Source organism: Chionomys nivalis, chromosome 6 (assembly GCF_950005125.1).
Source record: "Chionomys nivalis chromosome 6, mChiNiv1.1, whole genome shotgun sequence".
Taxonomy (NCBI): Eukaryota; Metazoa; Chordata; class Mammalia; order Rodentia; family Cricetidae; genus Chionomys; species Chionomys nivalis.
The window spans coordinates 497,794-524,853 of NC_080091.1; the positions used below are offsets into that span (position 1 = coordinate 497,794).

Sequence of the window (27,060 nt, forward strand, 5' to 3'; positions counted from 1 at the left end):
AGGGGAACGTGGGCTGTGTGATTTGTGTCTGAAAGGCAAAGTTCTCCACCTCTTCCTTTGGTATATATGAACAAACGGATCATGTGTTATAATGGGACAAATGGCTGCACATTGTGAAATCCAAGGGTTTACCTGTTTCAATTAAATTACTTATTCAGAGGCATAGTTAAAACTGCTTCTAGTGCCAAGAGTTGAGAAATACTATTTTAAGAAGACCTTGAAATTCCAGTGAGAAAGGAAATCAAGAGTGGGAAATATTCAGAAGATGGTTCTTCAGATAATGGAAGATCAGACTTTCTGAACTGTATGTTCGAGTTCAGCTAGGAAACAGAAATTTACCAGCTGCTGATATATCTTGGAAAAATACAGATTTATAATTCCCTACATTAAGTACCACAGAGAACACATGCACATAGAGATGGGCAATTTCTTAACTAGATCTTTTGCCAAGTTATTTTGTCAATGAAAAAGAAAACTAAGAGAAATAGCTGCCATTTCCTTGTGCTGTTCCCCATGGGATTTAGCTGATGAAACAATTGGGCAGTGCCATGTAGCAGGGCACAGGAGTGGAGGTGCTCAGGGGCAATTACATCAGGACAAAGAGTCTACGGGACAAAAGCTCACGGTTAATACCTACATAGGCCGCAAAGTCAAGGAAAACACTTGCTCAACCTGTCCCAAGCCTAGTCACTGCACAGCATGCATGGGAGGGAGCAGCAAGGCGAGGAAGCCCTGCTATACCCATACCCACCACCCAGCATCTAGTCACTGCTGTGTCAACCAGAAGCTTCCAGAATAATCTGAGCTCTTGAGAGAGGAGAAAACTATGAATCTTGCTGTTCCTGCCTCTTCCCCATTTCTCCTCCTCCACTGGCTGCAGAGGAAAGTTCCACAGGGCAAGCACACTGACTTCTATCATCACTGGCAATGTCTGGACCCTTTTCCTAAACCAAGCCCCTTGGGAAAGTCATTCAGGAGAGGTGGCTGTGCCATCCATGCCTGGCTGCGCTGTATTACGCCTGGAACAGAGGGTCAGTGAGAAGAAACTTCTGATCCAGCAGCTGCCTTTCGAATGGGGAGGTAAACATGGCTTTGAGCTGTGTATGCGGCTCCAAAAAGGGGCAAGAGCCACCTTGACAAGACAAGCTATGTCCCCTGTCTTGGGGTCTCCTGATCTAGTCACCACAAGGAGACTTCTGGCCGACTTATGCTGTGGACAGGTATGAACAGCTGAAGACATTCTGAGCATGTCTCCCCACCCACGAGTCACTGGAGCCTTTGGGACAACAGATAGGATCTTGGAAAGAAACAGCCTGGGGCAGACAGGGGCAGGCAACCACGGCAGGGCCTCGAGGGTACACAGAAAGGAATCCGGTTGGGGGTGATTTTTCAGAGCACCAGGACCCACAACTTCAACCCCGCCCTGGGATTCCTTAGCATGAGAGGAGTGACATCCAGCTAACCAATCGCATCTGCCCACCCCTATGACGTGAGAGAGCCGTGGTCAAATGGACTGGAGGGGGAGGGTAGTCAGGGAAAGTGGTCTGCTGAGCCAGGAAGTCAGTCTTTGTCTGCCTGAGAAGGAAGAGTCACTCTCGCCCTACAGCACTTTCTTCCAACAGTGCTGTGGCTCGGTCTGGTGCAAAGGTAAGGAAGGACCCAGACTTCAGCTTTTGTCAGCCCAGGGATGTGGGGTGGTGCTGGCGAGTTTACTAGAGGTCACCTTGCTTGCCGAGCACAGTGTTCGCTGGGGAAGGGAATGTTGCAGTGAAGACAAAGGGAAGACCCTAAGCTGCCTCCATTTCCAGTGTTGTGAAATAAGAAAGACAGCCGGGCGATGGTGGCGCCGCCTTTAATCCCAGCACTCGGGAGGCAGAGGCAGGCGGATCTCTGTGAGTTCGGGACCAGCCTGGTCTACAGCGCTAGTTCCAGGACATGCTCCAAAGCCACAGAGAAACCCTGTCTCGAAAAAACAAACAAAAAAAAAAAAGAAAGAAAGAAAGAAAGAAAGAAAGAAAGAAAGAAAGAAAGAAAGAAAGAAAGAAAGAAAGAAAGAAAGAAAGGCTGGGTTATAGCTTAGTTAGTGGAGTGCTTATGTAGCTTGCTTAGAGCACTGGATTCCATCACTGGTGGTAGGACATGGTGGTACTTGCCCGGGGAACCGGCACTTAAAGAGGTAAAAGCATGAGGAAAATTTAAGATCATCCTCAAATATATCATGTCTCAAAGAAAGGTAAGAAGAAAAAGAAAAATGGCCTTTTTAGATCTGCCCACAGCCTGGGTGTGTCTCTTCTCTGTGGCCCTAGCAGGGGGTGTAATGGACTGTTCTGTCCCTTTAAGAGACAAGCCCCCCCACTCCCTCCCAAGCAGCTCTTCCTCCCACGTCCAACCTGAGTTCCGTCCGGGTTGCTGATGCCTGTCTCCTCTCCTTCCCTCCCTCCCCTTCTCCCCACTTCTCTCTCTGTACCTCTTCCCCCTTCTCCCCTTTGCCCCTTTCCCCTTCACTTTCATAACCAACTAAATAAATATCCAAACTCACTCTAACCATCTGCCTCTCACCGTCAGGAGGCTCCCTGCCTGAGACTTCTGCTCCTCGTACCCGCGGGCCATCGGAGAACAGCAGAGCTGTTTTATTTTTACCATAGTATTTGCAGCTCCCTGACTGGCACTTGCTCCTCCTGGCCCACTGTCTACGGCAGCCACTGAGGGAACGGTGCCGTTTTATTTTTCCATAACAGGGGTACTGCATCCCCTCTATGAAGCCAAAAGTCTCCCTTTTCCAGGAAGTAGACCCCACTCATGCACAGCAGGGGCTTCTTCCTGGAGCCCAGTTCAGGCACAAACCACACCCAAACCCTTGTTCACACAGAGAGATCCTTTCCTAAGCAGGGAACCAGAGTGAAAGAGGCTGCTTCAGACTCAGGCTGAGAACAACAGGAAGTGAGTGCCCTAGCAGGAGAGAAAAGAGGGAGGTTCCTATTAGAATGGGCTAGGTTGTGGTGGCACATTTTAATTGGGCATGTTAATCAGGTGAAAGATTGTTTCCAAGGTGCCTTTGATTGTGGGAATTTAATACTTTGGTGGCTGGAATTTGGTGATCCCCCTCAGGAGGAGGAGGCGGACAAGGGAGAGAATAGACCTTGATTTAGCAATGCAACCTAAGGGTCTTCAGCGGGTTGGAGGCAACTGGGGAGGAGGACATGGTGTTCCAGAGCCACAAGCTCAAGTGACCAGTGTCCCTTCATACCTTATACCCAGTCCCAGCACAGGGTCGTGTTTAAACCCTAGACCCAGGGAGCCATCCTTCTCTCCTGTCCAGGAGAGTAGGCCATGGGAAGACACAGGGAACTGTGGAGAGCAAAGAGTGATTTTGTTGTTGTTTTGTTTTGATTTGATTTTTTTTGTTGTTGTTTTTTGAGACAGGGTTTCTCTGTAGCTTTAGGGCCTGTCCTGGAACTAGCTCTTGTAGACCAGGCTGGCCTCGAACTCACAGAGATCCGCCTGCTTCCTGAATGCTGGGATAAAAGCATGTGCCACCACTGCTCAACATGAAAGATTATTTTTTCAGAGGGACTTTGAAGGAACTTAGTTTATGTCGAAATAAAAAGGCAGTAAAATAACGGGGAATTAGGACATGGAGAGAAGCAATAGGCGAAAGGAGGGAGAGAGAACATCATTGAAGTGCATGCTACAGCCGTCAGCACTGAAGCCTTTGTCTGACCCTTGTGATATGTAGATGGACATATCTCTCTCAGCCCAGGAGCCCCTTGTGCTCAGATCAGTCACAGGTATGAGTAACAGATTGTGCCCCCTTGCCATTCTGACCCTTCAATCCCAAGACCCTCCATAGAGGCTGCCTCGCTGGAGCCTGGACATCTGAGTCCAGTACAGGCCAGAGGAAGATAGAAGTCAGCTAGAAGAGCAATCTTCTGGACTCCTGCTCATTCCTGGAAGGAAAAGAAATGAGCTGGAAGGAGGCAGACAGTGCAGCCCTTCTGTTCCCATATGGTCTCACCACTGTAGAGCTCCCCAGAGACAGGCCTATAAAGAAAAAGGAGGCAGGGCGACATTAGGAAAGTCAAGGCAGGCATTCTTTCGCAGCCTCCTAACTTCGAGCTCCCAGCTGCTTGTTTGTGGAATGTGTCATGGGGCTGTCATCCACTCTACCTTTATCCTTTGCAATAACACAGCGTAAACTCTCTGGGAAGCCTTTATTTCCCCTGACCCCCAACAACCTCCAAGCCTAGGCATTCTGCCCCCACCTACAGCTTCCCCCTCAAGACTTAGGACTCTCACATGGTCATCACTCTTCATTAAATCCTATGTGATATCAGGAAATTCCTTCAGGGCCCTATGCCCTAGGCCCCTAAGTGCATGCAAAAGCAAGCAAGGTATTAGAGTAGGCAAAGAGAGAGGGACATGAAGATGATAAACCAGATACGTATTGGGCTAAAAGACAAAGACAGATAGTAGCACTCTCCAACATTGCATAGCAACAGCAGGGGGAAAATATAAGCCTGGAAACCATTCAGCTTTGCAGTCAGCAGCTCTCTTCATCAGGCTGTAAGGAACAGGACATGGCTCAGTTCAGCCTGGCCCTCATAGTCTGTGTCTTGGCCTGGTTACCTTTGGGATTGCTGATAGACAGGCGTTCAGTGGTGGTTCCTGTTAAGTGCATTATATCTATGTAGGCAAGAATGACCTTGAAATTCTGATTTTCCTATCTTCACCCCTCAACTGATGCAACTACAGGTTTGTAATACCCTACTTGACATATGAGGCGCCCTGGAACAAACTCTGGACTTCATGAAGAGTGACAGGTAAGCAGTCTTAATGACTGAGTCACATCCCAAGTCCATAATATTGGGATAGAATTCTTCTTCTGTGTCGATGTTTGTGCATTATACACAAACCCATACTCTTTGCTGGTTACACACCTCAGAACAGTGCACATGGCTGGAGAGATGGCTCTGATTGTGTGAGCACTGTTCTTGCAGAACACCCAGGTTAAGCTTTCAACTTCCTCACCACTGTCAACTGGCTGCCTCTCAGTCAATAGGGAATCTGCTCCCTGGGCACTTGGACTCACATGCACTCATAGCCACACACATTTAAACAGTTTCAATACAATTTTTTTTAAAAAAAATCTTAGCTTGATATGGTGGTACATTCACTGGAGAAGCACAGGCAGATGCATCTCAGTGAATTTTATGGCAGTCTCTTCTAAATAGGGAGGTCCAGGACAGTCAAAGCTACGTAGTGAGACCCTGTCTCGGTAAAAATAAAAGCCACAAATGACAATTTTTAAATCTAAAACCAAAGTATTGCATACAAGGTTCCACGTATGTTATGTACGGAGTTGAAAATTACAGACTTGTCACTATGCTAATATTTTCCTTCTTGCGGGGCTACAGACAGAACCCAGGGGTCACACACACTAGAGAAGCCCTCTACCACAAACTTCTACCCAGTTTTACTATTATTACACAGTCTTGGTGTTCTTGGACCTTTTTGAACACACAGGAGTGTATCCTATCCTCTAGTTACCCACATGAAAACAACTGTGAGGCTAAAACATAGCCAAAGATTTTGAAATTTAAGAGAAAAGACTCAGGAAAGAAATAGCTTCTTTCAAGAAAGCAGGTAGATTTAGATATAGTACAAGGCTTTTTCTGGACCCCAGTCTCAACATTGTACAACAGAAGAGATGTTTCCAGCCCCTGGCAGGGTGACTAAATACTTGAAGATCTTGCTGAGCAGAAGGCTCTCCATGTTCCTAACATCCCTCCACTTTTCCTGCTCTAGACTCTGGTTAAATCCATCCTTGAAAGCTGTGGCAGCAGTAACAGGGGTTCTTTTTTTTTTTTTTTTTTTTTTAATGGTTTTTGAAGACAGGTTTTCTCTGTTAACAGCCCTAGCTTTTCCTGGAACCAACTCTTGTAGACCAGGCTGACCTTGAACTCACAGAGATCCGCCTGCCCTGACTGCCTCCTGTGTGCTGGGGTTAAAGGCTGTGCCACCACTGCACATACTGTAACAGGGTTCCTTTGAGCCACCAACCAGTTCCCAAATTATGACACAGAGACGTATTATTAGTTAAGAATGCTCTCCTGCTTATGCTATCTAACTTGCTCCTGTAATGTAAATTATCCTGTTTCTCTTCATCCAGTTTTGCCTTGAGACTTCTTTCCTTTCTTTCTTTTCTGATGTCTTCATGTCGGTCTCTCTGGCTTTTGGCCCATGTGTCTCCCTCTCTTTCTCCTTGTTCTCTTACCCCTCCTTTGACTTTTTCTCTCTGCATGCCCTTTACCTATCTACTGCCTTGCTATTGACTGTTCAGGTTTTATTAGGCCAGTTAGGCGACTTAGGTAGGTAAAATGAAACAGCAACACATATTTACAAAGTTCAACAAATGCGGCGTAAACAACTAAAACACATTTTTACAAAGTCAACATAGGCAGTATAAACAAATGTACGACGTGTTCACATAGTTAAAATAATACTCTACAGCAAGCAGCCTTACTCCATGCGCAAGTTCCTTCAGCCACAGTCAACTTCAGCCTTTGCAGCAGGGCACAAGGCAATAGTTATTAGGACAGGTATTTTTTCATCAGTTTGACATGATCTAAAGTCATCTGAGAAGACAGAACTTCAATTAAAGAAATGCCTCCATAGCCGGGCGGTGGTGGCGCACGCCTTTAATCCCAGAACTCGGGAGGCAGAGGCAGGCGGATCTCTGTGAGTTCGAGGCCAGCCTGGTCTACAAGAGCTAGTCCGGAACAGGCACCAAAGCTACAGAGAGACCCTGTCTCGAAAAACCAAAAAAAAAAAAAAAAAAAAAAAAGAAATGCCTCCGTAAGATTGTTCTCTAGGCAAATCTGAAGGGCATTTTCTTAATTAGTGATTGATGTGGGAGCCTACTTCATTGTGGGAGGCGGTCCTGGGTTGTTACAAGAACACAGCCTCAGCAAGCCAGTCATCCTCATTCCTCTATGGCTGTGGTTCTCAACCTTCCTAATTCTGCAACCCTATTATATAGTTCCTGATATTAGGGTTATCCCTAACCCAAAAATTATTATCGTGTTACTCCAAACTTTAATTTTGCTACTGTATTAATTATATTGTAAATATCTGATACATATGACATCTTATATGTTAGCCCTCTGAAGAGGTCATTCAACACCACCCCAAAAGTTAGCAACTCACATGTTGAAAACCACTACTCTATACCCTCTGCATCAGCTCCTGTCTCTAGGTCACAGTCCAGTTTGAATTGAGTCCCTGTCATGATGTGCTTCATTGATGAGCCCTGATTGATAGGGCATGCAAACCTTCCAGGTTCTTCTTAGTCATTGATGAGCACTGATAGGGCATGCAAACCCTGCAGGTTCTTCTTAGTCACAGATTTCCTCACAGTAACAGTAGTGACCCTGAAGTTGAAAAAGAGGGAAAAAACGCAGAATTGACATTCCATGGTGGTTTATGGATGGCTGTGTACAATAGTCCAATGTGCATGCGTGCGCACACACACATGCACAGAGGAGAATATTTAGAGCATGGAACGAGGAGAAACCTCAGTCTCTGAACACAGCAAAATGGATGAAAGGGCTGAGGAAGGAAGGAAGGAAGGAAGGAAGGAAGGAAGGAAGGAAGGAAGGAAGGAAGGAAGGAAGGAAGGAAGGAAGGAAGGAAGGACAGCTGTACTCTAACATGGCTGTGACAGAGTGGATTCTGTGCTTTTGTGTCTTTATTATAGTATCTGAAGTCTACTTTGAACCTTGGTTATTTGCTGTAGTACTTTTTTCCTAGCTGGAATGGGGATTCTTTAAGGTTGTTTCCCTCCAGGAACTCAGCTTCAAGCAGAGGGTTGATGAGCCATCCCAGGACATGCAAGGCAAATACACCCTTTCCTCCCACCTTGTTCTTAGTCTGTTTTCCTCACAGAAGTAGGAAGTCCAAGAAGATTAAAAAGACAGGGGAAAGTAAGGATTGACATCTCAGTGAGCTACAGGCAATATATGCAATGGGCTATAAGCACTCTAAGCACTGAGCTGAAACCACTCTGTCTACGGAGACACAGACACTCTACTCACTGAGTCAAAAGCTTCCTACCAGCTGAGCTGCAAGCATTAGAATAACTCAGCTACAAGCACTGTACCCAAAGGGCCAGGTACGCCACAAACACCACCACATCGTTGCTATTTTCTCCTCCACATCTGTATTCTTGTCAAGGAACAGAGATCATTCCTGTATAATTTCCTTTCGTTTAATTCTTCACACTCCCCTCCAATACGCTGAGTGCCTAGAGGCAGTTTCAGACCTTGTCAATTCTGTTCCTGTCTAAAAAGGAAGCAGCAGCTCAGTTCAGGGTTAGAGGTTCACAAATGTCATACTTATGCTTGACCCTCCTACTTACACACTTGGATCTCGGAAGAGTATACCTTACCTCAGAGTACAAGTTCTTGGACTCCTTAGATTATGATGGGAAATATTCTAGCCTGACTGACAACAAGTTGACTGCATTAATTAAAATGTGACATTTCAAAGACGAACATGATATGTCTGTTTGCCAAGAGAGCATGAAACAAATGCTAAATACATGCCCGGATCTTGTAGCTGGAATGAAATGAAATTTGGTCAGATTTAGATAGCTCTTTTCTAACAGCTGGAAGAACTGGCACGTATGTGCAAAGATGGCACATTTGAGAGAACCTCAACTGTTTCCTCAGGATCTGACTGATCAGAGATTGTGATTGCATGTTCACATAAAAGACAGTGCTCTATATTTTTCCAGATCACTAACAGTGTTCCCCTGAACATTATCAATAGTGAAGCTGTCCCTTTCCTAAGCTGTGAGCTAGAGACACCATTGATAATCTGTGCATTATTGAAGGCCATCAGCCATGTGAAGAACACAGTGGTGCTCTTCTTCCTCAAGGCCACATGCTTCTTTCCATGCCCTCTCTCCTGTAAATTCATTCTGAAGGACAAATGGGAACCACTTTCCGTTCTTAATGCTGCCTTTGCCAGTCTTCCAACAATCATTATTTCATTCATTCCTAATCCTATTGAGAGATCTTGTTCCTATCTCACGTCCCTCTGCGTTGAGCTGTAGACTATAACCACAAGCACACTGACAAAAAAGAAATATGGAATTTGTCCGACTAAGAAAACATGGAAGATGTTACTCTTTATCCTAGTCATTCACTCAATGTCATTTTCACTATTATCGAATTTAATCCTAGATTCCTGTTTGTCTTTTTTTTTTTTTTTTTTTTTTTTTTTTTTTTTTTGGTTTTTCGAGACAGGGTTTCTCTGTGGTTTTGGAGCCTGTCCTGGAACTAGCTCTGTAGACCAGGCTGCTCTCGAACTCACAGAGATCCGCCTGCCTCTGCCCCCCAAGTGCTGGGATTAAAGGCGTGCGCCACCACCGCCCAGCCGTGTTTGTCCTTTTTTAACCCTGAATCTGTTCATTTGAATCTGGGCTGTTTCCATTCCCAGATGTTGATAAATAATGTATCAGTCAACCCTGAGTATGCAAGTCTGTGTGTGAGAGAACTTTAGGAGCTGAGTGAGAGCTCAGTTTCCCTGTGGAGGGTAAGATTATGACATGAATGGACTCCAGTGACTTGCCCATCAGGAGTGAAAGAAGATCCCAATATTCCATCCCTTACCTACATATCTTACTATACATTTTATTTTTAAATGTATTTTTGAGATGGCCTCACTATGATTATTCAGCTGACCTGGAATCGACTACGTAGAGCATGCCACCCTGGAATCAATGAAATTCATGTGCTTCTGCCTCTGGAGTGGTGAGATTGAAGGCATTCCCACCATGCCTAAATGTGTTGTAACTTAATATTAGCCATTCTGACCATGCTAGCAATTACTGCACTTGGGTTTTAACTTTATAATTTCATGACTAAGGATCATGAGTTCTTTAGAACTCATTTTTCAGTCATTCTAGAAATGTCTTAAGCATTAGGAGCATTAGTTACTCTTGCAAAAGACACAGCTTGCTTCCCAGCTCCTGCATTATAACACACAGTTGTTCTTAACTCAGTCTGGAGAACCCAATTTTCTCTTCTATTTTCTCTTGGCACCGGACACTCGTGGTATGCAAATACATGCAGGGAAGACAAACATGGGTATACAAAACTAAAAATAATTTTTTTAAAAAATTAAAATACATACATATGTGTATATAGTTAAATATAGATATATGGTGTGTTTGTCATTTTGTATAATGAAATCTCTATAATTTTTCAGTTATTCCATTTTTATATTGCATGGGTTGGACATCTTGAATTTACACTACTCAGGAGTTTATATTATCTATGTATTAATCACTACTAAGAAGAAAACCTGCTAAGTGTTTAGCTAACTCTCTGAGCTACCATTCCCTGTGTGAATATTTGTCTAACCTTTGCAGAATTTTTGTTCATGGAATACATTATTTAGTTGTCTCGGTTTTTTATATTTCTCCTAAAATTTCTTGTAGACTGCTTTTACTGGCTGGCTTCATATGATCAAGTTGACACAAGATAAAATCTTCAGAGAGGAATGCATCTGAGTTGAAGAACTGCTTCCACGAGATCCAACTGTAAGGCATTTTGGCAATTAATGATCACTGGGAGAGGGCAGTTTGTAGTGGGTGGTCCCATGCCCAGGATGGTGGCCCAAGTTCTACAATGCGCATGCTCAGCAATCCATGGGAAGCAAGGACCTCGCCATGGCCACCATTTTAGTGCTGAGATCCAGGACCCTGCCCTATTTGAGTTCCTATTCTGACTTCCTTCAGTGCTCAACATTGGTGTGGATGTGTGAGCTAAATAAACCCATTCCCCTGCAAAATGCTTTTGTTCTTTTTTCTTTTATACATTTTTTATTGATATTTATTGAGCTCTACATTTTTCTCTGCTCCCCTCCCTGCCTCTCTCCCCTCCCCGCTTCAGTCCTCCCTCAAGGTCCCCATGATCCCAGTTTACTCAGGAAATCTTCTCTTTTTCTACTTCCTACTTCCCATGTAGATCAGATCTATGTAAGTCTCTCTTAGTGTCTGCATTGTTGTCTAAGTTCTCTGAAATTGTGGTTTATAGGCTGGCTTTCTTTGCTTTATGTTTAAAAACCACATATGAGTAAGTACATGTGATAGTTGTCTTTCTGTGTCTGGGTTACCTCACTAAAAATAATGTTTTCTAGCTCCATCCATTTTCCTGCAGTATTCAAGATGTCGTTATTTTTTTCTGCTCTATAGTACTCCATTTTGTAAATGTACCACATTTTCCTTATCCATTCTTCGATGGAGGGGCATTTAGATTGTTTCCAGGTTCTGGCTATGACAAACAAAGCTGCTATGAACATACTTGAGCACATGTCCTTGTGGCACGATTGAGCATCCTTTGGATATATACCCAAAAGTGGTATTACTGGGTCTTGAGGAAGGTTGTTTCCTAATTTTCTGAGAAATCGCAACACTGACATCCAAAGGGGTTGTACCAGTTTGCATTCCCACCAGAAATGCAGAAGTGTTCCCTTTTCCCCACAACGTCTCCAGCATAAGTTGTCATCAGTGTTTTTGATCTTGGCCATTCTTACAGGTTTAAGATGGAATCTCAGAGTTGTTTTGATTTGCATTTCTCTGCTAACTAAGGATGTTGAACATTTCCTTAAGTGTCTTTCAGCCATTTTAGATTCCTCTGTTGAGAGTTTTCTGTTTATGTCTGTACTCTATTTTTTTTATTGGATTATGTGATCTTTTGGTGTCCAATTTCCTGAGTTCTTTTGTATATTTTGGAGATCAAACCTCTATCTGATGTGGGGTTAGTGAAGATCTTTTCCCATTTTGTCATTTTGTTTGTCTTGTTGACTGTGTCCTTTGCTTTATAGAAGCTTTTCAGGTTTTAAGAGGTTCCATTTATTTATTATTTCAGTGTCTGTGCTGCTGGGGTTATATTTAGGAAGTGGTCTCCTGTGCCAGTGCGTTCAAGTGTACTTCCCACTTTCTCTTCTATAAGGTTCAGTGTGGCTGGCTTTATGTTGAGGTCTTTGATCCATTTAGACTTGAGTTTTGTGCATAGTGATAGATATGGGTCTACTTTTATTTTTCTACATGTTGATATCCAGTTATGCCAGGACCATTTGTTGAATATACTTTATCTTTTCCATTGGATATTTTTTGCTTCTTTGTCAAAAATCAGGTGTTGGAAGGTATGTGGATTAAAATCCAGGTCTTCTATTCAGTTCCGTTGATTCTCCTGTCTGTTCTTTTGCCAATACCAGACTATTTTCAGTACTGTAGCTCTGTAGTAGAGTTTGAAGTCAGGGATTATGATGCCTTCAGAAGTTCTTTTATTGTACAGAATTGTTTTGGGTATCCTGGGTTTTTTGCTTTTTCATATGAAGTTGACTACGATTCTTTCAAGGTCTGTGAAAAATTTTGCTGAGATTTTGATGGGCATTGTGTTGACTCTGTAGATTGCTTTTGATAAGATTGCCATTTTTACTATGTTAATTCTGCTTACCCTAGAGCATGGGAGATCTTCCCACCTTCTGGTGTCTTCAATTTCTTTCTTCAAAGATTTAAAGTTCTTGGCATACAAGTATTCTACCTATTTGGTTAGAGTTACTCTGAGATATTTTATACTATTTGTGCCTATTATGAAGGGTGTTGATTCTCTGATTTCTTCCCCAGCTCTTTTATCATCTGTGTACAGGAGGGCTACTGATTTATTTGAGTTAATCTTGTATCCTGCTACATTACTGAAAGAGTTTATGAGTTGTAGAAGTTCCTTGACGAAATTTTTGGGATAACTTATATAAACTATCATATCATCAGCAAACAGTGAGTGTTTGACTTCTTCTTTTCTGATTTATATCCCCTTGATCTTGTTTTTATGATTTATTGCTCTAGCTAGGACCTCAAGAACTATATTGAATAGATATAGAGAGAGTGGACAACCTTGTCTTGTTCCTGATTTCAGTGGAATCGCTGGAAATTTCTCTCCATTTATTTTGATGTTGGCTGTTGGCTTGCTGTATATTGCCTTAATTATGTTTAGGTATGGTCCTTTTTTCTCTGCTCTCTCTGAGACCTTTATCATGAAGGAATGTTGTATTTTGTCAAAAGCTTTTTCAGCATCTAATGAGATGATCATGTGGTTTTTATTTTTCAGCTTGTTTATATGGTGGATTACGTTGACAGATTTTCATATGTTGAACCATCCCTGCATCTGTGGGTTGAAGCTGACTTAATCATGGTGGATGATGGTTCTGATGTGTTCTTGGATTCAGTTTGCCAGTATTTTATTTAGTATTTTTGCATCAATGTTCATAAGTGAGATTGGTCTGTAATTCTCTTTCTTAGTAATGTCTTTCTGTGGTTTGGGTATCAGGGTAATTGTAGCCTCATAAAAAGAGTTTGGCAATGTTCCCTCTGTTTCTATTATGTGGAATAATTTGAGGAGTATTGGTATTCGTTCTTCTTTGAAAGTCTTGTCGAATTCTGAGCTGAAACCATCTTGTCTGGCCTTTTTTTTGTTGGAAGACTTTTGATGACTATTTCTATTTCTTCAGCAGTTATAGGTCTGTTTAATTTGCTTATCTGGTCTTGATTTAATTTTGGTAAGTGATATTTAATCAGAAACTTGTCCATTTCCTTTAAGTTTTCCAATTTTGTGGAGGACAGGTTTTCGAAATATGGCCTGATGCTTCTCTGTATTTCCTCTGTGTCTGTTGTTATGTCCTGCTTTTCACTTCTGATTTTGTTAATTTGGATATTCTCTCTCTGCCTTTGGTTAGTTTGGATAAAGGTTTGTCTATTTTGTTGATTTTTCTCAAAGAACCAACTCTTTGTCTCATTGATTCTTTGTATTGTTTTCTTTGTTTCTATTTTGTTGATTTCAGCTCTCAGTTTGATTATTTGCTGCTGTCTAGTTCTCTTAGGTGAGTTTGCTTCTTTTTGTTCTAAAGTTTTCAAATGTTGTTAATTTACTAGTGTGGGATTTTTTTCAGCTTCTTTATGTAGGCGTTTAGTGCTATGAACTTGCCTCTAAACACTGATTTCATTGTGTTCCATAAATTTGGGTATGTTATGTGGTCATTTTCATTGAATTTTAGAAGTCTTTAATTTCCCCCTTTATTTCTTCCTTGACCCATTAATTGATTCAGGTGAGCATTGTTTAATTTCCATGTGTTTGTGGGTCTTCTGGAATTAGTATTGCTGTTTACTTCTAGTTTTAAAGCAGGTACATTGGGTTATTCCAATTTTTTTTTATTTGTTGAGGTTTGTTTTGTTACTGAGTATGTGGTCAATTTTTGAGAAGGTTCCATGAGGTACTGAGAAGAAGGTATATTCTTTTCTGTTTGGATGGAATAGTCTATAGATGTCTAAGTCCATTTGAATAGTAACAGCTGTTAGTTCTCTTATTTCTCTGTTCATTTTTTTGTCTGACTGACCTGTCCAGTGGTGAGAGTGGAGTGTGGAGTCTCCCACTATTATTGTGTATGGTCTAATGTATGATTTAATCTTTATAAGTGATTCTTTTACATATTAGGGTGTCCTTGTATTTGGGACATAGATGTTCAGTATTGAAATTTCCTCTTCATAGATTTTTCCTGTGACTAATATGAAATGACCTTTGTCTCTTTTGACTGATTTTAACTTGAAGTCTATTTTGTTAGATATTAGGATATCTTAGGTCTATTTGATTGGTATATTTTTTCCCAACCCTTTACTCTGAGAAGATGTCTGTCTTTGAGGTTGAGATGTATTTCTTGTATGCAGAAAAAGGATGGATTCTGTTTTTGTATCCAATCTGTTAGCCTGTGCCTTTTTATATGTAAGTTGAGTCCATTTACATTAAGGGACATGAATGACCAGTGGTTGCTATCTCCTGTTAATTTAGTTTTCATTGTTGGTGATGTTAATTTGTGCATTTTTTTCTTCTTTGGGATTTGCTGTTATGAGATCATCAATTGTCTCTGTTTTTGTTGGGTTGGAGTTTTCCTTCTACTATTTTGTGTAGGGCTGGTTTTGTGGCTAGGTATTGGTGAAATCTAGATTTGTCATGGAATATCTTGTTTTGTCCTTCTATGGTGATTGACTGTTTTGTTGGGTATAGTAGTCTGGGCTAGCATCCATGGTCTCATAATGTGGGCATAATGCTTAACCACCACCTTCTGGCTTTCATTGTCTCCACTGAGAAGTCAGGTATAATTCTGATAGGTCTGCCTTTATATGTCACTTGGTCTTTTTCCTTTGCAGCTCTTAATATTCTTTCTTTACTATGTATGTTTAGTGTTTTGATTATTATGTGACTAGATTACTTTTTTTGGATCTAGTCTATTTAGTGTTCTATAAGCTTCTTGTATCTTCATAGGCATATCTTTTTTAGTTAGGGAAAGTTTTCTTCTATGATTTTGTTAAACAAATTTTCTGTGCCTTTGAGTTGAACTTCTCCTACTTCTATACCAATATTCTAAGATTCAGCCTTTTCATGGTGTCCCATACTTCATGGATATTTTGGGTTAAGGTTTTGTTAGATTTAATGTTTTCTTTAACTGATGAGTCTATTCCCTCTATTGTATATTAAGCTCTTGAGATTCTCTCTTCCATTTCTTGTATCTGCTGTTCATGCTTGCTTTTGTGGTTCCTGATCTTTTTCTCATGGTTTCTGTTTCTATAATTTCTTCGACTTGTGTTTTCTTTATTGTGTCCATTTCATTTTTCAAGTCCTGGATAGTTTCTTTTATATGTTTGACTTATTTTCCTTGGTTTTCTTTAAGTGATTTGCTGCTATCTTCCAATTTTTTGTTTCTCTTTTCCTCCACTTTTTAAGGCATTTTCTCATTTCATCTTTAAGAACTTCAAACATTCTCTTGAAGTTACTTTTTAGATCATTTTCTTCTGGGTCATCCATATTTGGTTGTTCAGGTCTTGTTGTAGGGTCTTTAGGTTTTACTGGTATTGTGTTGCTCTTTGTGGTGTAGCGTGTGATCTTATCTTTTCCACTCACCTTTTCCTCTTATAGGTGTGGTTGGGGCTGTCTGAGATTCTCTTCAATAATCTTCTAGGTGGCAGTGAATCCAAAGCTCAGATGGTTGTTCCTCATGGTACAGTCAGTGTCACAGTTCTAGTTACCCTGTTGGTTACTCCTGTTCCCAGAGATAGCTCAGTGCTCCTGTGCTTTGCTCTGCTCCCTTGGAGTTTGTTGTCTCAAGGCCTTCTTTGCCCTAGGTTGCTGGCTTTGTTTCTGTGTTTCTGTAAATCCTGGTCTGGATCCCCTCCTGCAGTGTCCATAGCTTGGAGTTGGACCTGTTCTGGTGGAGATTGCTGACTCTGGATCTGGTCACTGGCTTAGTCCTAATCCACCAGTGTTCAAGATCTGGGTTGGCTCCCAGGACTGGATTTGCTCCTGGCTTCTGCTCCTGCCGGAGCTTGTTTCCTCTTGCTCTCTCTGTCCTAGGGGTCTCATTCAGTTCCACTTCTGTGGAATTTGTTGCCCTAGGTAGAGTTCCTTGCCTCAGGGCAACTATGGCCTAGGTTATTGGCTTTGACCTGTATCTGTAAATCCTGGTCTGGATTCCCTCCTGCAGAAGTCCCTGGGTTGGAGTTGGACCTGGAAAGGTTTCTGGTTCCAATCTATGCCTCGGAGGTCCCAGGGCCCCAACCCACAGAGGACCTGCTTACTTCCTTGGAGGTCCCAGGCTCAGGTGGGCCCCAACCCACAGAGGACCTGCTTACTTCCTCGGAGGTCCCAGGCTCAGGTGGGCCCCAACCCACAGAGGACCTGCTTACTTCCTCAGAGGTCCCAGGCTCACGCAGGGGTTCCAGGTTCCTACCTATTCCCTTTCATGTCCCCGACCTGGCACCTGGCCCCGCAGAGATCTCTGATTCCTGCCTATTCCCTCAGTGGACCCAGGTTCACTCACGCCCAGGCTGACAGAGGTCCTGGCTCAGGCCTAGTTCCTGGGAGGTCCTAGACTCTCACCCAGACCCACTGGGGTGTTGGCTTAGGTCTACTCCCTTGAAGGTCTCAGATTCCAGCAGTGGCTCTGGCTCACTCACTCAGCGGTTACTCCCCTGTACCTGTTCCGGTGGAGATCATTGACTCTGGATCTGGTTGCTGGCTCAAACCTGCTCTGTCCGAGCTAGCTGGTTCAGTCCCCACCCTGGTTCCCTTGTTTCTCTGCAACTTGCTTTATGGTCATGATGGTGTCCTGTAGCAATAGACACTCTAAGACAAATTTGTTCTAGTAAAGTCGGGTATTGCTGTGACAAACCTGTTTACATTTTGGGGAGAAGTGTGGAAGGAACTCTGAATTAGAAGTGCCATTGAGTGTAAGGAGTTTGGTGGGATATTCTGCAGGAGGCTGGAAGATTTTAGTGTTGTCAGCAGTGCAGATAATGGAGGTCTGGTTTATGCTGTTTCAGTTAAAGCTTAAAGACTCTGTTTGGGTCATTTGTTATTTTAATTTGAGATTCTGTGGTTTTGGTTAGCTGGGTCTGGAGAGTTAGCTATGGTTAACAAGATACCAGAACTACTAAAGGAACACTTTGCTTTGCTATTATGCTTGATGCTGGTCAGCTGATGTTAAGAAATTCGAGGTAATTATGACCAGCATCAGTGAAGTGAAATATTCTAGGAAGTGTTTCCTGAGAACATAGCAAAGCTGTATTCCAAAGTGGCCATGGGAGTAGATGAGGCTTGCCACTGTGATAGACAGGAGAGGTCACGGGTGAAGAGGCAGTCAGTGGTGTTTCAACAACCAGTATTGAAGGAGTCACGCGAAATAGTAGAAGCTTGGCGCCGTGAAGAGAAACTGTGAACGGCTATTGGTGAAAGTGCAGCCCAGCCGCAGCAGGAGACCACAGCATTATAAGGGTGTCAGCCCAGCCGCAGCAGGAGACCACAGCGTTATAAGGGTGTCAGTACCGTGGGATGACCACCAAGAACAGCGGCAGCAGTAGCGTGATGCTGGGATTGGGTTTTGCTTTGACTTGATTGTAACTATGTCCTGATTTTTCCCTCTTGAAGTATTTTACTGGAGCCCAGGCTCAAGAGGGATTTCAGTTTAAAAGACTTTGGATTTTAAAGGAGTTTGGCTACTTAAAAGAGACTGAACTTTTAATATTTGAGTTTGTAAAGGACTTTAAAGTTATTATATTATTTATGAGATCTTAGGGATGAATAATAAAGTAAAGGTTGTGGCTTCAGAGTGATGTATTTGTGCCAAGCTGGAAAGGGATCTGTTGTACTGCCTGGCCTTTTATGTCAGTTTGACCCAAGCTAGGGTAATTCAAGAGTAAAGAGCCTCAGCCGAGGACATGTCTCCATGATATCCAGATGTAATGCATTTTCTCAACTAATGATCAATGGGGCCAGTGTCCAGCCCATGGTGGGTGGTGGCATTACTCAGCTGATGGTCCTGGGTTCTACAAGATGGTAGACTGAGCAAATAAATGGGAAGCAAGCCAGCCAGCCACAACCTCCATAGCTTCTGCATCAGCTCTGGCCTCCAGTTCCTTCCCTGTTAGAGTTCCTGTCCTGACTTCCTTCAGTGAGAAACAGCAATGGGTAGGATAGGCAAAATAATCCCTTTCCTCCCCAACTTTCTTTTTGGTAATGGTGTTTCATCACACAGTAGAAAATTTAACTAGGACACAGTGTCTGCTTACTTTCGAATCAATAGGCATTTAGTCATGATTTTCTTCTTCACATAGTCAACTATTTTTGCAACACAGAATGTTCAACAGTCTCTCCTTTCCTGGGTTTTCTTTGACACATTTTTCTAAAATGGGTCTCTGCAGTTTGTTTTTTTTTTTTTTAATTTTTATTTTTTTATTTTTTTTATTCTTTTTTACTTAAAATTTCCAACTGCTCCCCGTTTCCCATTTCCCTCCCCCTCCTCCCACATATTGCCCCCTCCCCCCGCTCCCCTCCCCCTATCCCCACTCCACTTCTCCTCCCCCTAGTCCACTCCCCCTCCCTCTCGATACTGAAGAGCAGTCCAAATTCCCTGCTCTACATGAAGACCAAGGTCCTCCCACTTCTATCTAGGTCCAGGAAGGTGAGCATCCAAACAGGCTACGCTCCCACAAAGCCAGTTCATGTATTAGGATCGAAACCTAGTGCCATTGTCCTTGGCTTCTCATCAGCCTTCATTGTCCGCCTTGTTCAGAGAGTCCAGTTTCAACCCATGCTTATTCAGTCCCAGTCCAGCTGGCCTTGGAGAGCTCCCAATAGATCAGTTCCACTGTCACAGTGGGTGGGTGCACCCCTCGTGGTCCTGATTTCCTTGCTCATGTTCTCCCTCCTTCTGCTCCTCATTTGGACCTTAAGAGCTCAGACGGTTGATCCAAATTGGGTCTCTGTCTAAAGGAAAGTTGGATGGGGGAGCAGGGAAACTCATACCTTAGTTAAGGGAGCCACCTAAGGGTTGGCAAGAGACTTGAACCTGGAATGGCTACCAGAAGCCCAGGGCAATGTCCCCAGTTAGTTCATTGGGGCACCTGAGGATAGGGAACCTGAAATGAACCTATCCTATAATCATACTGATGAATATCTTGCATATCGCCATAGAACCTTCATCTAGCGATGGATGGAGATAGAGACAGAGACCCACACTGGAGCACCGGACTGAGCTCCCAAGGTTATAATGAGGAGCAGAAGGAGAGAGAACATGAACAAGGAAGTCAGGACCATGAGGGGTGCACCCAACCACTGAGACAGGGGGGCCGATCTATTGGGAGCTCACCAAGGCCAGCTGGACTGCTACTGAAAAAAACATGGGATAAAACCGGACTCTCTTAATGTGGTGGACAATGAGAGCTGACGAGAGGCCAAGGAGAATGGCACAGGAACTTTCATCTGGCGATGGATCGAGAGAGAGACAGAGACCCAATTTGGATCAACCGTCTGAGCTCTTAAGGTCCAAATGAGGTGCAGTTTGTTTTTAATTGCTGGGCTCTTGGTTCTGTTCAACTTTCTACATATTTCCTCATGCACAGGACTAAGATCTGTCTGCCTCTGAGGCTCTGTAGTATGATTTGAGGTCAGGTCCTGTGATACAACCAGGAACACACATTCTCAGGATTAATTTTGAACTTCATGTTTACTATTAGGAAGAATTCAGTTTTAACTGATAAGGATTGCATGGATTCTGTCCATTGCTGTTAGTCATATAAACAAAGCAGATGATAAAGTGCTTGAAACTTGTTTGCTATTATTTTTATTGGTTTCTTTTGGTCGTAAATGATTTCTTAGAAATTTTCTTAGGTGTATTCCTAGATCTCCTTGAAGCAATACAAATGAGCTAATTTTCAAAATTATTTTTGAAATTGTCTTTATTGATATATAGGAAATATAATAGAGATCTTATGTGTTTTGTAGTTTTCAATATCACTTAAAGCACATCTCAGCTCTGACAGATTTTGAGTGACAGTTGTAAGTGCTTTCTGTGGTCTCACGTTCACTGCAGTGGAGTTTAATGTCATTTGGTCTTCCTAGTCTCCTCCTTCCCACATTTTCTCTATGCCACTCCTACAACTCTGGATGAAATAAGACCTGGGTGTACACGCACCTTCCTCAACTCACATTGTTCCTTCTAATGTTTCTTTGCCTCTTATCTGCACGGATGGACCAACTGTGACAGAAGAGTCCTTTTTTCTTATAGGCTGTGTTCCGTTTCTTCCCATATCCTTTAGGAGTTTATCACAATTGCAGCTGAAATGTGTCTTATGACATTTGTATTTTCTCTGAGATTTTCATCATCACTGGGCTCTAATTGATATGTATATTATTCTTAGGTTCCTTTTAAAGAGTGTGCTTGGTTACATTATTAGTAATATTTGTCTTCCCTCTATTTGGATGTCATGATTTGTGGTTTGGTTCTCCAGCTGCCCCTTTTCACTGCTTCTTGTGCGAAATGTCCACACAAGTTCCTTTTCCTTTGTGTGATTTGACATTCTTCATACCATTCATATTAATTCTAGGTTGATGTTTTGATACCTTGATGCAAGTTATCAACAAGAATTCTGGTCTTTAATCCTGCAGCAGAAAGAGTTATCAGAGAGAATGGCTGTATCTCAGGTAAATGTGTCTCAGGTCAGTGGCCTATCCATATTACTTTGAAAACTGTTTTTATATTGAAATCTTGTGTGCCTTTAATTCTCTGCCTTAAGTAATGACATCTAATGTAACCCTTTCTTTTCCTTACTTAATTCTCCAGATATATTTTTTATTGACTAGAAACCTGCAATTGTAAAAAAAAAAAAAAGTTTATTGTATAAGCTGATCCAAGAAAGATTGATGCCCAGATCCTCCAGGGGATACACTTCTGTTTTTGTATATTATTGAAGAGGGAAGCTTTCATGTCTTATATGGTTTTTAATTCAGGGATGGTCAGGCTTCCAGAAATAGCCTTTTGGAAGTGATCACACAAATTCATGAAACGATTTGCTGGTATTACTAATAAATATATGAAAATTAGAATTAGAAGAGACTCGCTCTCTTGAATCCTAAATATTATGTCAGCACCACTCAGAGTTCATATAATGGAAGAAGTACGTGGCTTGCTTTTGCAATGAAACTGAAATTTCTGGGAGGAGATGTAGATAGCAGGATGTTAGTTTTTCTCTTTGTCATTCAATATCCCACAATGAGGATGTGCCTGTGTGTTTTTTGTTATTGTTGTTCTTTTTTGACTCGTAAAATCTTTTTTGTCTCAATGGAGTTACTACTAATATTTTTATTTTTATTTCAATGCTCCAAAGTAAATTTTCCAGAGACTTGTATTCTCTTTGTATTTTCTTCACTTTTTTCCGACAGGATATCCTTGTGTAGTCACTGCCTCCCCACTCTCTATTGGGCTGGCATCAAACCTTCAGCACTGGGATCAGGCACATTTGTCACCTGGCCTGTATGTAGAGAGAACCAGTCTGGGTTTCTCTGCATGAGAAGATTGTGTGTTTTACCACTGAGCCATCTCACCAGCCCCCAGGTTTATTCTTATGGTGAAGATTTGTGAAAGTTGTTTAACTTATACAGCCTGTACCATCTAATTTCTTAAATGAGAGAGTCATAAATGATGCTTACCTATGTAGCCTAAAATCCTTGTAGATTCTTAAGTTCAGATACTAAGCAAAAAAAAGAAAGTGGAATTACACGATTCAAAAGTTTAATTGAGCAAATTTTATGAGCAATAATATATTGAAAGTCAATGAAGAGTTTGTATTATTCTCACAAAGCTTCATATATTCGATTTGACCATAGATTTTACTACATTTTAATGCATGGTCACATAGGTCATTATGTATATACATTATGTATATACACATTAAATAATGAAACCACATCTTGATTTTGCGGGATTGTTTTGTAACTGTCTATGTTGACTGTTAGAGAAATTCAGATAACACTAACCTCATGTGCTGATTTTTGTATTTATCTCACGATTCTCATAAAATGGCATTAGAATATTTGATTCTATGTGTTGTTTAAGGAGAGTTACCATTAAAACCCCTAAACTCTGATTTTAGTCCATCAATACTTCTCCCGCCCACATTTAAACTCTTCGTTCTACAAAGGGTGGATCATTGAACATGCAACTCAACATCACAACTAAGTATGTTAGAATAGTCTTAGGTGAGCTCTATCTGTAGAGAAGGTTTATCCAGTGTTCACATTTGAGCAAAGAGAACAGTTGCAGTGTTTGGAAGTAGAGATTTGCTCATTGTAACTTGTCTCTCTGCTATGAGATACTGTGGTCCTAGTTGATATCAACATCTACTTCGTAAAGGTATATCCCTGGATCTAGACCTCAGTGTTATGTCATTATTCCCTAAAAGATTAAGGGTGGTGAGACTATTATGCCATTCCATTTTTATAGACATAGAAAACAGAATAAAAAATGGGGAAACCTGGTATGTCCATAGAGGAAATAGAGCAGTACAAAATGTAGAATGGATTGATTCAGTTTGGCTGGTGAGCTGCTTATGAGAACTCAGACCCTATAAGAAATAAATATTAAGAATATCATCCTGCATGATACTGTAACTATATGTGCTGTCAACTGGGAACACTCTTCTACCTGTAGGTCTGCCTAGTTTGAAAAGTTTCTTTGTAGCTTTCAAAACTGCTTATGCCTCTTGCAGTTGCGGGGGTGGGAATGTATTGTCTACCACTGGTAGAGTGAATGAAGGGGAGCAATATAGTGAACAAACTGGTAATTATTGTAACCATTTATAGAAACTTAAGGAGTAAAAACGGATTGTAAATCGGTTCATGCACATCATTGAAACTATATAAATAGAGACTTTGTGTGTCTATTTTACTGAATGTATGCATTAGGGCTGTGTGCCTCTGCATGCTGAGATAAGAAGAGAAATGTATCCTGTCTTAAGAATTTTAGTTGCTGTGAAGAGACACCAGGAACACAGCAACTTTTAGAAAGGAAAACATTTAACTGAGGCTAGTTTATAGTCTCAGAGTTTCTTACATTAACATCATGGCAGGAAAGTGGTCCATATGGCATGCAGGTCATTGTGATGCTGGAAAAGGGAAAAGCAGCTTAGAGTTCTACATCTTGATCCACGAGCAGCAGAAAGTGACCCCAGTCATTCAGAGCATAGCTGGAGCATAGGAGACCCCAAAGTCCACCCCCACAGTGACACACACACACTATCAAAGTCAGATATCCTAATAATGTAATTCCTTATGGGGGCCGTTTTCTTCCAAATCATCCCAATTAAATGAACCTTCAATCAGTATCAGTTCTGTTATGTCATGTCTATACTGGAATGTGAATTATTTCTCTAGGAAAGCAAATCTTATCTGCTGGACCATTTTTACCACCTATGGAAAATGTGTTGGGAATAATTGGCATGGGTCATTTGTATCACAAAATATCTATAATTACTGAAGTTTTTTTCTTATGAAAGCATTTTCTCTAGCAGCACATGGTCAATGGATAATTTTCCATTACAGGGTCTGTTGACATTCAGGGATGTGGCTGTGGACTTTTCCCAGGAGGAATGGGAATGTCTGGATTCCTCCTGGAGGGCCCTTTGCATTGATGTGATGATGGAGAATTATAACAATCTGGTTTTTGTAGGTAAGAAGTCTCTTCTTCTGGAATATCTCACTCATCCTTACTATTTAAATACTTTGTCTGTATGCAAATTATCTGAACAACATGGAGACTATCAGAAATGGGGGAATTTATGGCAGTAAATGTAACTTTTTCAGTGTTTCATTTGTTATATTCTTTGTTCTCTGAAAGAGAAACCAATACTATATAGCGAGTCATTTCTTGAGCCTTCTATTAGTCAATGAAAACTTCAGAGTTCAAAAAAAGTTGGATATTCAAGGCAAGAAAGTGCATTATATTATATGTAGTGATTGGAATGTATTAATATTAATATCAAATAAATTTCATTTATTTCTGAGTTTTATAAAACAGATTTTAAAACAGAAAAATATTTCTAGTGAGGACTCTGTGGCTCTTATTCATTTCATTTATTTCTGGATCTATTTTTGAGTTTTCATCTGTATAATGAGTCATGTTAACACAGGACAGCATGATTTTAATCCTAGCAATATGGAGGCAGAGAGGCAAGAGGATGTCATGAGTTTCTGACCAGCCTGGGTTACATAGCACATTCTTTACTTATTTGTCCCAACTTCTATAAGGTTTACATTTTATATAGGACTGATAGGATAGTCTTTACAGTTTGATAGGTTAGAATGGTTTTTCTGAGGTTTCATGTAATCATGGTAAAATGCAAATACCTATGCTGAGAGCTCTGTTTCTAAGAATTCCAGGGTTACTTGTCCTAGAGAACTGAAGGACACACCAGTTCTTCAATGTGTAAACAACATGCCTCAATCCCTATGAATTTTATTTGTGCTCATTTTCCAGAAAAACATCAATGTGGTGAACGTGTCAAAGTCTTGAGTGAAGGATCACAGCATACTGGCTATCACCCTGTGAATATCCAAGAGAGGTCACATAAATGTAATGAGATTGGGAAAACGGCCTCTAAAACTGTCCAATGTATACCTTATAACACAAGTGACCTTACAAAGCACTGCAACAAGTATGGATGTCGTAACCAGAGGGATGCCTCTACTGATTCTACAGTCCTAAAGAATGATGAAAGTGGGAACACTGGTGAAGAACTTCTCAAGTATAAAGACTGTGAGAAATGGTTAAATGTGTGTTCCACCATTAGTCAAAGAATTCGCACTAGAGAGAAACAACGCAAAATTACAGACTATGGTAAATCATTTGACTCTAAACATATACCCATGCTGAAACCAATCTCTAGTGTAGAGAAAACATACCAGTGCGAGAAATGTGGAAAATGCTTCACGTCATATTTGAGTTTCAGCAGACATGATAGCTCTCATTCTGGAAAGAAGTCCTATCAATGTAAAGAATGTGGTAAGTGCCTTAGCACATTGTATCAGGTTGAAAACCACTATAAAATCCATCGTAGAGAGGGACCTTACAAATGTAGTGAATGTGGAAAATGTTTTATTCAGAAAAACAAACTTGGGGCACATCAGAGAATATGTATGAAACAAAAAACTTACAAATGTAATGTATGTGAGAAGTCTTTTAAATGTGCATATCATCTCCAAGTGCATGAGAGAATTCATACAGGAGAGAAACTTTACAAGTGCAGCGAATGTGAGAAATCCTTTATGTTTGCTTCTCATTTTAAATTACATCAGAGAATCCATACAGGAGAGACACCTTACAAATGTAGTGAATGTCAGAAATCCTTTACACAGGCTTCAAATCTTAGGAAACATCAGATCATTCATACAAGGAAGGAACTTTGCAAATGTAGTGTTTGTGAGAAATCCTTTACATGTGTCTCACATCTTAGACAACATCGGTTAATTCACAGAGGAGAGAAAGCTTTCAAATGCAGTGATTGTGATAAATCCTTTACACATGCCTGTTTTCTTAAAGTACATCAGAGAGCTCACACAGGGGAGAAACCTTACAAATGTAGTGAATGTGACAAATCCTTTGCGAACATATCTAATCTTAGAAATCATCAGAGAATTCATACAGAACATCAGCCTTACAAATGTAGTGAATGTGACAAATCCTTTAAATGTGCCTCTAACTTTGGAGTGCATCAGAGAATTCATATGGGACACAAACCTTACAAATGTAGTGAATGTGACAAATCCTTCACACAGAGTTCAAATCTTACACAACATCAGAGAATTCATGCAGGAGAGAAACCTTATCACTGTAGCGAATGTGACAAAGCCTTTACACGTTCTTCTCATCTTAGAAGACATCAGAGAATCCACACAGGAGAGAAACCCTAGAAATGCAGAGAATGTGAAATAGGCTTTACTGAGTGTTTAAATTTTATAAAACATCAGAGAATACATAGAGGAGAGAAAAAATGTTAATGTAATGAATTTGGCTGAGTATCTGCATTTTACTTGTAAGAATACTTGAAAAAATTCATACTGGAGAAAAAAGTTTACTTAGTAAATAATGAGACATATGGCTTAATCCAAAAGTCTGTTCTCAGAGATCACTGCACATCCAATCCATACAAAAGAAACTTTATGACATCTGAAATCTCTGAAAGACTTCAAGTAGTGTAGAAATGTTATTGGTAGTTTATCCTAAGGAAGAATTCTGATAATGTGACAATGTAGGAAATTTTTATTAAGATATTTTACTGTATCAACCTCAAATTTACATAACAATGAAAATCAAGATGCCTTTGAATGTGCTTTGGTACACCAGTTCCTTGGATGCTGAATCAGTACATCCTGAATAGAAGCTCATTAATCAGGAAAGAAGTATTTCTAAATCATTTCAGGAATATAGGAACCTGACAGAATTCAGTATACTTTACTCCCCTGAAGAAACAGAGACCAGTAATGATACTTATAACTGACTTTGTAGAACTAAACCATCAGGAATGGATGGATGCCCTCCAACCTGTAGATATGCCTGTACAGGTTGTGTGCAGTGTGCTCTGGGTATCTCGAGTTCTTAGGCTGTATCTTATGA

General features: G+C 41.1%; 1 pseudogene; it reads left to right on the top strand.

Moving 5' to 3' along the window:
* The first annotated feature begins 995 nt into the window (after positions 1 to 995).
* On the top strand, positions 996 to 26,444 carry LOC130875598 (zinc finger protein 883-like; annotated as a pseudogene).
* Positions 26,445 to 27,060: the final 616 nt, after the last annotated feature.